General features: G+C 35.6%; 1 long non-coding RNA gene across 1 annotated transcript; it reads left to right on the forward strand.

Moving 5' to 3' along the window:
• The first annotated feature begins 8,605 nt into the window (after positions 1-8,605).
• LOC110802478 (uncharacterized) lies at positions 8,606-11,605 on the forward strand. The gene is made up of 3 exons (XR_002537190.2): positions 8,606-10,272; positions 10,931-11,067; positions 11,163-11,605. It is a non-coding gene; the product is annotated as an uncharacterized lncRNA (long non-coding RNA).
• Positions 11,606-12,360: the final 755 nt, after the last annotated feature.

Below are 12,360 nucleotides of genomic sequence, written 5' to 3' on the forward strand. Positions count from 1 at the left end.
CGAAAAGCCTCCGGAATGTCCGTTTATGTTTTTTGTTCGCCTCGAAGACTTTCGAGGTCTATTTTCTCCCACTTGTCATTTTGGAAACGAATCTCCAAAAGGACATTATTTCGAGCAAAGAAACATTATGTTCTCAAAATTCGTGGTAGAAACAATACCCTTGTGTCTCATTTGAATAAATCACAATAAAACATATATCTATACTTGGGCCTTAGTTTGTTGAATAACAAACACTAAGATCCCACTGAGTTTAGCAACTCTTTAGATATATAATTATGAAAAGATATTTTGAAATTACTTTTCAATAGCTTTGACGAATTTGGTTTAGTTTGGTGGTAGTTGAGCATTTTGTTTTAGAAATTATAGGAAAATTCTTTATGATTCATCATTGATCGAATCAAGTACTAATTGACTTCGATCATTCCAACTTAGATATGCCATATCTTATGGAGCTAGATTGTGAATTTTACTACACACAATCATTGATGATCATTCTTGACTTAAGTAATCATCAACATGATCTAACCTAGATCTTTATGATTTCTTGCCAAGTGGGATTTATACTTCTGAATCTTTGAACTAGCCAACCCGATTCAAACTTATATCACATTGAGTAAATAAACCTATATTCACTCAAATCTGTGTGAAATAATAAAGTCATAAAACCTTTCTTTAGCTTTGAACTCTATTGTCTAGGCGTTCTAACAATAGTTCATATCTTTTGTTACTTTCAACAAGTAAGACTAGCTTGTCTTGAATTGATCTAGAAATCAACCAACTTTCAAAAGTCCATCAAAATAGAGCTTATGAACGTTAACTTGTTGATATGTTCTAAGCAACAATGCCAAAGATTAGTGGAACTCAAATCAAGGGGTTGATTTGAACCTAGTAAAGTTTTTATTGTTAAAGAGTTGTTTATTTTTAATCAAGCATATTGACTCAACCCGTAAATGACCATTTCATTCAAATAAACAAACAAACATTGCTTTTGTTCTTCTGAATGTGAGTCTTTCTGTGTTTGAAAACAGAAATTTAGGTATGCTGATTGTGGAACAAAATTGCCATTAAGTTCCAGCCTTTGAAAGGACTTAAAACAAACTAGATGACCCTACAACTAATGTATGCCATGCTTCATTTCCCACTTGTAGGCCATTAGTGTAGCCTAGCTTCCATTGTTTGAGTTATTACCGAAGTAAGAACCTCAAGCGGTATATGATACCAAGGAAGTTTGATTGCTAGGTCACTTCTCTTTAAACATAAACTTATAGGTAGAAACGGAATTGTAAATTACTTTTCATTTGTTCCTTGTTTTCCTATTTCTTGTACCCTTTCTTATAGTCTTAAGAATTGAATTCTTTAGTGTTGACTTTTATACTTTGTTAGATATCTCCAATGTCACTCCAACAAGGTTCTTACCATTTATGTTGAATATTCTGTTCAACTAGATTATCTTACCAGAAGCTTCTAAAATTCTCTAAGCATCGATCTATTCGAATGTCTAGTGACTAGACTCATTCGATAATTAAATGGAAAAAGATATTAGGTTGTTAACCATTGGTAAAGCTGAGCGTTTAAACTCAATGTTTTATGATCTCAAAACTACATTGTATTTTGAATCCACAAGCACCAATCGGTTTGCCATTCGATTTTGATACTCGAAAACAACCATAAAAGTCACTAAAAGAAACGTACATTTAAATTGCTCATTATCTCTTATTTCCGTGAATTGTTCTTGGATTCACTACCAACCGAGGAAATTTACTGTTACCTTTCTAAAAGGATTTACTGCAGTGCAAGATATTTAATTATAAACAATAATTAAAACATACATTGAAGCATGCAAAGTCTAAAACATTTATCATGAGTAATAACTTGAAATTTAAAGCAATCATGCAATTTAAACAAGTCATTAGCATTTTATTCGAGTTATGTGTTCCGGCAGGTGTGAATAAAATGATTCCAAGATCCTAAAAACCATTGAAGAATTAAGCACTTTATGTATTTAGACTTAATTCTAAAATCTTTTAGGTAAGCAAAAGCCTTTTGCTAATAGTCTAGAAACTACTCTTGGTTGATAGGTACGTCTAAGAACTTATTAGGTAAACCTATCGATTTTGCCACGACATAAAAGGACTCCTTACTTATATCGTTGAGTTTCACCAAAACTAACATGTACTCACAATTATTTGTGTACCTTACCCCTTTAGTATCGATAAGTAACACCTCGCTATGGCGGAAAACTATTACTAAGATCGATGAAAAAAAAAGGATATCCAAGTAAGTGTTATTTTTCCATGGCACCTTTTAACTCAATTTTTAAGTTTGGAACTTAAGGCTCTTACTATGTTGGTTAGATTTTAAGTGAACTAAAATCCTTAATCATGCAACATAATCAAGCTTCGATCTCATGCATATTTAAGACATATTTAAAAGCAATAAATAACTTAAAACATGCATAAGATAAATGTGATCTAGTATGGCCCGACTTCATCTTGAAGCTTCAACTTCAAAGTCCGTCTTGAAAATCTCTGTGGGAGGCGCAATTTTTTTCAAATAGGATAAGCTATAATTAAACTAATTACAACTATTTGATGGTACGCAGACCATATTTGAATTGAAAAACAAATTTGGTACTTTAGACCAATTACATTCAAATAAATGGTACACAGACCATATTTTCTATCCTATTTGGGCCATACTAGTCACTTCATAACCTGCAAAACAGTACATATACAATATATACCATTCACCCATTCATTATCATGAATGGCCCACATAGCTGGTTAGTAAAACACGTTATGCATCACACAAATATTTGCAGCAATTAATTAAGGGCACCAATAATCTACCAATTATTCAGTCCTTATTAATTCTAATCAAGTTGTTTAACCTTAAAGGATTTGTAGACCTAATCAAGAGTTTATGACTAAAAATGCTCCCACTTAAACCAATAAATTCATATGCTTTACTAATTTTAAACATAAAAATGTATTTCTAGTCTAACCGGAAACATACAAATTTAATTAAAATTTAAAGCTCATATAAATTTATAATTGAATCCACTTATTTAATTTATTTTCAGTCGAATTTAAATTAATTCAAGGTTTTTAATTTTAGTAAAATAATTAGAATAAATTAAAATTTATAATAATTATAATATTCAAAATTAAAATCCAAGAAAACAATTTAAAATATTAATTTTAAAATTAATTAAAATTACATGAACTGAAAATCTCAAATTAAAATTTAAAACTTGACAATCGTAACATGACGAGCACTTGGGCTTGCGCCCAAGCCCCGTCGTGTGCACGACCTATCGCTGGCCCATGGCTCATCGCAGCAGCAGCCACGCGCAAACGCAGCAAGCCAAGTCACGCTTGCGCGCAGCCTGCTTGCCCGTATGCATCGCAGCGGCTACGATGGGAGCGCTCGCTCGCTCGCGCGCAAGCAAGCCCTCGAGGCCACGCGTGTTGGTACGCGGAGCAGCGATCGCTGGGCGACCAGCTCTAGCCCTCGCGCGCGTGCGCGCCTCTGCTCGTGCCACGCCTTCGCCCTTTGCCCATCGCCACAGCACACAGCACACACGCACAGGCTCCCTTGCCTCGTGCGCGCGCCATGCGCTAGGTTGCTCGCTGCATTCGTACCGCACGGGCGACGAGCTCCCTTGATCGTCGTCGCGTGCCCGCACTATACAACACCCCTTAAGGGTAACACATAGCTTCCATTGCTTTGTGCGTGCAACATTAATGAGCGTTTTCATAAAAATTTAAAATTTTTAATTCAAAATGAATGACAAATTAATAAAACATATTAATTTCATAATTTAGGGCGAAAAATCGAAAATTTATTAATCAATTAATTTCCGATTAACATGGATTTAAATCTAGGTCATAAAAATTAAAAATTTAACATAAATTAACAATTTTTATGGTGGATTTTAATCATCATGGATACCTAATTAAATTATTAATTAATCATGAAAATCAAATCAATTCTAAATTATTCGAATTTCAACAAATTAATCATAATTACAAATTAGGTTGTATAATTAACAAGTCTAGGCATTCATAATTGTTAAACATATACAGTAGGTCAATCAAAAACTCAAGATTTATCAACAAGAATCGCAAACACTTAATTTAACATCTTAAATTTACAAAGTTTTGCGTTCGAAAAACTAAAACCTCCGAAAAGTCATAGTTAGGCTTCGAATTTGGGAATTCTGTGTTCGGCCGAAAAAAACCGTTTTTGTCAAAATTTTGGAATGCCTTTTACATGCGGAATTGACACAAAAATCACTCGATTTAGATGAGTAACGAAGAAACTGCCGAAAAACTGCGTACATATAACTAAATAAACGCAATTTGCAATTAATTAACAATTACGAAAATTAATCACCCCTTTTAATTCTTTGCAAAGTTGTAACATTTAACCATGTTTATGCAATTTAGATTATGAAAATAATAAGAGGCTTGTGATACCACTGTTAGGTTATGATTCATATGACAAAACATAAATCATGCGGAAAAACCATAAAGCCAGGAAAACATATTATTTACACATAATCATTTAGCATAGTTTAGATGAATACACTTTGTTGCGTGCCCTCCCTAGCTGCGCCCGAACCGAACAAGAACAAGTCTTTAGGACTCCAAGTGTCGTCCCTCCGTAGATAGTCCATAGCACGTCCGGATCCGCCTTAAGCTTGACCAACTAGAATCGCCCTTAAGGTAGCTTAGGAATTTCGGCTATTAGGTGCAAGTGTATAGCTGATTTTTCTTCAAAATCTTACCTTTAGAATACTTCAATTGTGTCTATAAATTATGACCCTAGGCTCCTATTTATAGAGGTATGGAAAAGGAATTACAATCCTACTAGGATTTGGATTTATTAATTAGAATCCAACTTGAACTCTAAATAATAAACTTAATCTATTAGGATTAGGAATTTAATCATATATCGAATTCTGATAGCTTTAGGATTCGTATAGCACGCACACGAGCATCGCACGAGCACCGCACACTCGCGCAGGCCTTGTGGCCCACGCTGAGCGCACAGCGCCTCGGCCCATGCTCGCTGCCTGTGTCCGCGCGCGCGCCCAAGGCCTTGGCTGGGCCTGGTCGAGGCTTGGCGTGTGTTGGTGATGCGTGTGGCTTGCTGGGCGATGGCCTGGCTTCGTGCTGGGCCTTCGTCTAGCGAGCCTCGTCCGATGCTAATTCGTACGATACCTTCCGATTAAATTCCCGATTCCGGAATTCATTTCCGATACGAACAATATTTAATATTTCCGATTCCGGAATTAATTTCCGTTTCGAACAAATATTTAATATTTCCGTTTCCGGAATTATTTTCCGATTTCGATAACATTTCCGATTCTGACAATATTTCCGTCTCCAGCAATATTTCCGATTCCGGTAATATTTCCATTTCCGATAATATTTTCCGACACGTACCATGTTTCCTGTTCCGGCAACATCTACACTTGGATAATATTTATATTTCCGATACGATCCATATTTCCGTTTCCGGCAATATCATCGTTTCCGGAGTATTCATTTCTTGCTTGTGACGATCTTAGCTCCCACTGAAACCAAGATCCGTCGATTCCGAATATCCATAGATGGAGTATTTAATGCCATTAAATACTTTATCCGTTTACGTACTATTTGTGTGACCCTACGGGTTTAGTCAAGAGTAAGTTGTGGATTAATATCATTAATTCCACTTGAACTGAAGCGGCCTCTAGCTAGGCATTCAGCTCACTTGATCTCACTGAATTATTAACTTGTTAATTAATACTGAACCGCATTTATTAGACTTAATATTATATGCATACTTGGACCAAGGGCACTATTTCCTTCACCAAGTACACTCACAGTGCTTGAGTTGCCCATGAAGACACATTCTCCTTCAGAAACTTTTTCATAGTCTTGAAACATTTCCTTGCTCGAACAAATGTGGCGAGTTGCTCCAGTATCAACAACCCATTCAGTCACGTTGCACACCAGATTCACCTCGGACACAATAGCAGCAATGATGTCTTCAGTGAGATTAGCTTGAGGCTTGTTCTCCTTTGGCTTGTTCCCGGGTCCATGTCCTTGCCTGCATTCCCTAGCTGAATGACCATACTTACCGTAAGTATAGCAATTTCCTTTAAACTGCCTTTTCTCTTTGTTGTTGTTGTTCTGCCTTGTGCCATGGAACCGATTTGGACCCTTGCCTTTCGGTCCCTTATTATAACCTGCATTTCTTTTAGTTTCAACAAGATTAGCAGTAGAGGAAGAATGGTCAGTAGTTTTTCCCATGGTTTGGATACGGTTCTGCTCTTCAATCTTAATGTGGGAAACGAGTTCTTGAAGGGTAAAGTCTTTTTGTTTGTGTTTCATGGAATGGACATAGGTTTGCCAAGAAGGGGGTAATTTCTCAAGGAGACAGTTGGCTTGGAAAAGGTCACAGATTTTCATACCCTCAGCAACAATATCAGCACATAAATGTTCATACTCATGAACTTGATCAAGGACAGGCTTATCATCAGTCATACGAAAATTTAACCAACGACTACAAGCATATTTCTTAGTCCCAAAATCATCAGTTCCATACTTAGTTTTCAGAGCATCCCAAATTTCCATAGCATTCTTAGACTTACTATAAATCATATAAAGAGAAGCAATCATGTAGTGCAACAACATCCCACGACAGGTTTTGTTATCTTTCTCAAAATCCCTAGTGGAATTAGCAGGGCAGCAATAACAGTAAGACAATAATCTACCCCAATTTGACCCAAGAAAAACTCCATCTTATCAGACCACATCTTATAATTCTTCCCATCGAAAGGATCTAACTTAGACATATCAGGGATGAAAGGGTTGGGAAGCATGGAAGAAGTAAAAGGGATAGCAGTAGGGATATTACCAGCCATTGTAAAAATAAAACACGGAAGAAAAATTCAACTTTAGATTGTAGGAACAATGACTAGTAATGAACAAATAAACTTATCTTTAACCAAGTCGTGGCGTGTATGAACACTGCCCTAAAGTTGAATTTGCCCCGTTACGTACACACGGCCTCTTGACAATCAACCTCCAGGGTTACACGACATCTATCTCGTTGGTGTAGTACAAAAAGATAGATTGAAAACGAAATTGAACGTTGCCCAAAATGAATCAGAGAGTATGTGTTTTAGAGGAAAATTTTCGGAGAGAAAATTTTTCTGTGTGTTCTTTGTGAATGAGGAAGCCAAAATAAATAACGGAAGGCTGAAGAATTATTTCGGGAAGGAAATAAATTCGGTAATCAATTAATGACTCAATTTCCGGAATGAAATTTGTAACCGTTATGGAAAATATTCGGTTACCAAAATACAACAACTAGCCGTTACACGAGATTGATTGGCGGCAAAAAGGGCCCCACCCACACTCGCGAACGTGCCGCGCCACTCGGCCGGCCCGGCCTGCGCTCGTGTGCGGTGGCCTAGAGCCTCCTCTCAAGTCTTCTAACAAACCTATTAGTGGAGTGAGGATATATAAAGTGGGTAAAACTCTTATTTTTTTGTCAATGTGGGACAAGCACAAATTTTTAGATAGGAAACTGAAAAGAGTATAAGAGATTCACATTTTAGGGGAGTAGGGTGTCGGGTGCGGATGTACCTGTGTTACCGTGATTGATTGAGGGAAGCTTTTTCAATGGATCACTTCATATTGTAGCCATTGCAATAAGAAGATTTTAGCATAGTAATTTTTTTTCTCAGCATAGTGTATAATGAGTTCTTTACTTTTTGCTTATTATAATTTAGATGCGTGGGAGCAAGCTTCAGAACCAGTTCAGGTATTGTCTGTTGGTGATGTTGCTATTTGTTTTTCCCATGGAAGGCTAAAAAAACAGAACTTTCGGGACAGGGTTGGGGGGGTTGGGGTTAAGGCTGATAGAGTTCTATTAGAAACGTTGCTTTTTAATCTCATAATTTAGTTATAGATAAACTTTAAACCTTTGATGTATCAATGAATTTTGCTACTTCAATGTCTTGCAGTGCCCCACCACCACCATTGCAAGCCGGCACATTCTCACGTGGTGTTGTGAACATGAGATGTGATATATCTACGGATCTACATGTACTGTTGCCCATATTTCTGTCCTGGTATCTGGAAGTGCACAAACGAGCTTTGATGATCAGGTGATCTATTTTCTATGCTATGTTTGTCTCTCTTGATAGTCCTTAATTAGGATTCTATTTATTTACTGAGAGGAGAGAGGCACATTTAGTTTCTGTTAATTTTCATGAAATAAGCTTTTATATGTTTTAGGCATTTGTTCCCAAGTTTCCATTGTTAAAATATTAATCTAGAAAAATCTAGATAATACACTTGTAAAAATAGTTAAATGTATTATGTAGAAAAATCTAGAAATATAATAATCTAAAATAATCTTATGAAATATGTAGAAGCTACACTAGAAAAATCTAGTAACTAAAATGTCTAGAATTATCCTAAGAAAAATCTAGATGATGAGGGGAGTAGAAAAATCTACATGATGAAGGGAATAGAAAAATCTAGAAACCATAATACAACAACTATAAATAAGTTGTATGTGCATAAGTTTAGGGTGAGCCCATCAAGAGAGCCCATCAAGAGAGCTCCCACAAAAAAAAAAATATGAGTGAGGGGTAGAAACAAGGGTTCTACCAAAGAGATAAGTGAGAGACATGAGCTCTCGCAAAAATTGTTGTACAATTTTATCAATGCAATTTTTTTTATAATTGAGGTCCATCAAAACTTACGCGTGCGTCCTCAAATTTCTATCATGGTACCAGAGATGAAAAAGTGATTACGACAAAATTGAAGATCGGAGACCCAAGACATGAAGGGTTACGAGATTTGAAGAAAGAGGTACGTAATAAATCTAAATTTTCTTATAGAAAATAATAAAGGTGGGAAAATTAAACTAAAAGAAAAAATTTATGGAGGAAAATGGAGAAAATTAAAGTTGATGATAAAAAAATAAGGAAGGATGAAAAAAATTGAAGAAGAAAATAGGTTTTGAAGAAGAAATTATTTGAAGGATGCTAATGACAAGGGCATTAGCAGAGTATGTTGGTGACAAAAAAATATTCACAAAAAGAATTTTGGAGTTTGCTAATGACATGAGCATTAGCAGTGATGGGTGGTGACATGAGCACCACAACAAAAGAAAAAATTTGGAGAAACAAATGGCAATGAAAAAAATGTAGAAGAAAATATTTTGAAAAAAATTTTGAAGTTTGCTAATGAAAAGAGCATTAGCGGGATGATTGGTGACAAGAGCACCAAAACTATAGAAAAATCGGGAGAAACAAATTACATTGGAGCAAATTGGTAACAAGGGTACCAACACAAAGAGTTGAAAATCTGCAAGATGTGAAGAAGAAGAAAAGTTTTGGGATGGTTGGTGACATGAGCACCAATAATAAAATAAGATTTGAGGAAAAATTTCAGGAGATGACTGGTGACATGTGCACTAGTGGGATAGTTGGTAACATGTATACCAACGAGAAGATGATCAAGATCAATGAAAGGTATCAAGAAGATGGAGGTTGGTAACACGGGTGCCAACATGATTAGAACTCAAGTGTTTATGACGATTGGTGGTTGGTGACAAGTGCATCAACGAGATTTTTCGAAAGATGAAATATTTTGAAGCACAAGATTTTTCTAGATTAAGGGGGAGTGTTAAAATATTAATCTAGAAAAATCTAGATAATACACTTGTAAAAATAGTTAACTGTATTATGTAGAAAAATCTAGAAATATAATAATCTAGAATAATCTTAGGAAATATCTAGAAGCTAGACTAGAAAAATCTAGTAACTAAAATGTCTAGAATTATCCTAAGAAAAATCTAGATGATGAAGGGAGTAGAAAAATCTACATGATGAAGGGAGTAGAAAAATCTAGAAACCATAATACAACAACTATAAATAGGTTGTATGTGCATAAGTTTAGGGTGAGCCCATCAAGAGAGCCCATCAAGAGAGCTCCCACAAAAAAAAATATGAGTGAGGGGTAGAAATAAGGGTTCTACCAAAGAGATAAGTGAGAGACATGAGCTCTCGCAAAAATTGTTGTACAATTTTATCAATGCAATTTTTTTTATAATTGAGCTCCATCAAAACTTCCGCGTGCGTCCTCAAATTTCTATCATCCATTTGTCTTATGCTTGAGGTCCAAAAGAATATCAAGGGCCTACTTTCAATTTGGGAAATTTTGGTTACAAGTTTCCTGATGTTGCAGTAGAGTAAAGGTACACATATGTAGGTCCGTCCTTACTAAAGTCAACCTTGTATTGTCTTGAAATGCATAGTGGTACTCTGGAACCATACCAGAGATTGATTTCCTGGTGCTTTTCAAACAAAAATCTTTCTGACTAGGTTCTAATGAGCAGTAATAAGGTGTGATGATGCTCGCATTTGTTTGTCTTTCTATTTCTCTTCTTTTACCAAGTGTTATCATTCCACTGTTTCATGGTTTTGGTGATGGATTGTGTCTGGTTATGGACTCCATGGGTCCATGGTTCAGTCTTGGTGTTAAGTAAAATATTATTGTCGGACTTTTGTAGTAAGAGAGAGGAAAGTTACTCTCCATTCTTGTGTAATGGATAACAAAGCTTGGCTTTTTCCCTGCGATAAATTTTGAGTTTGGAATCGAAAAATCTATAATGAAGCAACTTGACTTTTAATCATCAGTTTCATGCTTATTGAGTACAATTTTTGCAATTTCATAACTTTGTGGTTATATATTGTTGATGTTGGAATTTGTATCTTTCATATAGAGTACATGAGGGCTTTGGTATTTAGAAAGTGACCATACTATAGAGTAGAGATAGAAAGAACCGAATTGTCTACAAAGTAGAGATAGTAAGAACAATTTAAGGATATCTGTCTACCTGTTTTTCTTACTAGGAATGGAGTTACCTTCGCGGAGGACTTACAACAATTGGTCGCGATTCTGAATTGTTAAACAACATCCGTCATGACATCGGAACTCATGGCATTCACCATCTTTTCCCTCAAATTCCACACTATTACTAATTGAAGCAGTGAGTAACATATATGTATTCATATCAAGCAGCCTATTAAGTCGAACTCTTTTCTTCACTGTTTTCTGACATTTGGTCTGAATTTGTTCCTGCAGACAGAAGCAGCAAAACCGGTTCTTACGAAATACTACCGTGAACCAAAGAAATATGGACCTCTTCCACTATACATAAACACCCTAAAGAAAGATCATTATGTTAGCGACACTGGGGATGTTGTCTACTATCAAACAGACCCCAAACATCTGTAGTGTGATTGATTCAGAGAACTTTCAAAGATCGGTTTTCGAGATCATTCCTGTGATGTCCGAGATATATGCATGTTTAATGTTTAATTTATTTGGTAATTAGTATTTAATCCAAATTATTGGAATGTGTGGTAAATGTATCTGTTGGTAGTTGCCTTGCCCAAAGCCTAACTTATTCGGCAAATACACATTTTCATTCAAGTTATTAGTATAACTCGGTTCTGATGAACATGTATTTGGGGAATTATGTATATAATTAATCAACAAGATGCATCTTGATTCTTGAGTTCGTATTAAAAATAATCCGGCTACTGCTTTTTCACAGGACAAAAAACTAAGAATAAACTTTAGTTTATGCATCATTCAAGCTGAAAGTAGGTCCAGTACAATAAAAAATAACTTCATCTTCACGTTGGGAAAATATTTGGCTGACCCTAAGGGTTGGCAATCCCTAAGAGCATCTCCAATTGTAAGCTAATTTGATAATTAGCTTGTTATGCCACATAAGATTTCAAGCTATTTCATTGTCTAGCTAATTTGTGCTCCAATGGATAGCAACTAGATTGTTAATTAAATTAGTTTCACTTGTCCCACTTGTCAATTAATTATTTGACAACTTTGGTAGCTAGTTGTCAAGCAAATTAGCTTAAACAATCTAATTTGCTTGGCCAAGCTAATTTATTATTTGCACTCCAATGGTCTAGCTATTAGCTTGAAACTTTTATAAATTTCAAGCTAGTCCCTAGCTACAACCATTGGAGATGCTCTAAGATACATATAACATAAAATAAAATAATAAACATAATTAATTGGAGAGTGAGTGTTGTAAAGTTGCAATGCATTTGTAACCAATCAAAATTCAATATTGAAAGGATTACCAACCCTTAGGGTCACTCTATCATTGTCTTTCACGTTGTATGTGATTCACACAATTTGAGGTCTAGCTTGTTGGGAGTTCTTCTTAGGTGATGAGGTTGAAATGAATAAGAGGGACAGAGTGAAAGAGTTGGAGCTTGGAAAGAATTTAGTAGAATCATCGGGCTAAACA

This window comes from Spinacia oleracea, chromosome 3, assembly GCF_020520425.1.
Source record: "Spinacia oleracea cultivar Varoflay chromosome 3, BTI_SOV_V1, whole genome shotgun sequence".
In the NCBI taxonomy this organism is placed as follows: domain Eukaryota; kingdom Viridiplantae; phylum Streptophyta; class Magnoliopsida; order Caryophyllales; family Amaranthaceae; genus Spinacia; species Spinacia oleracea.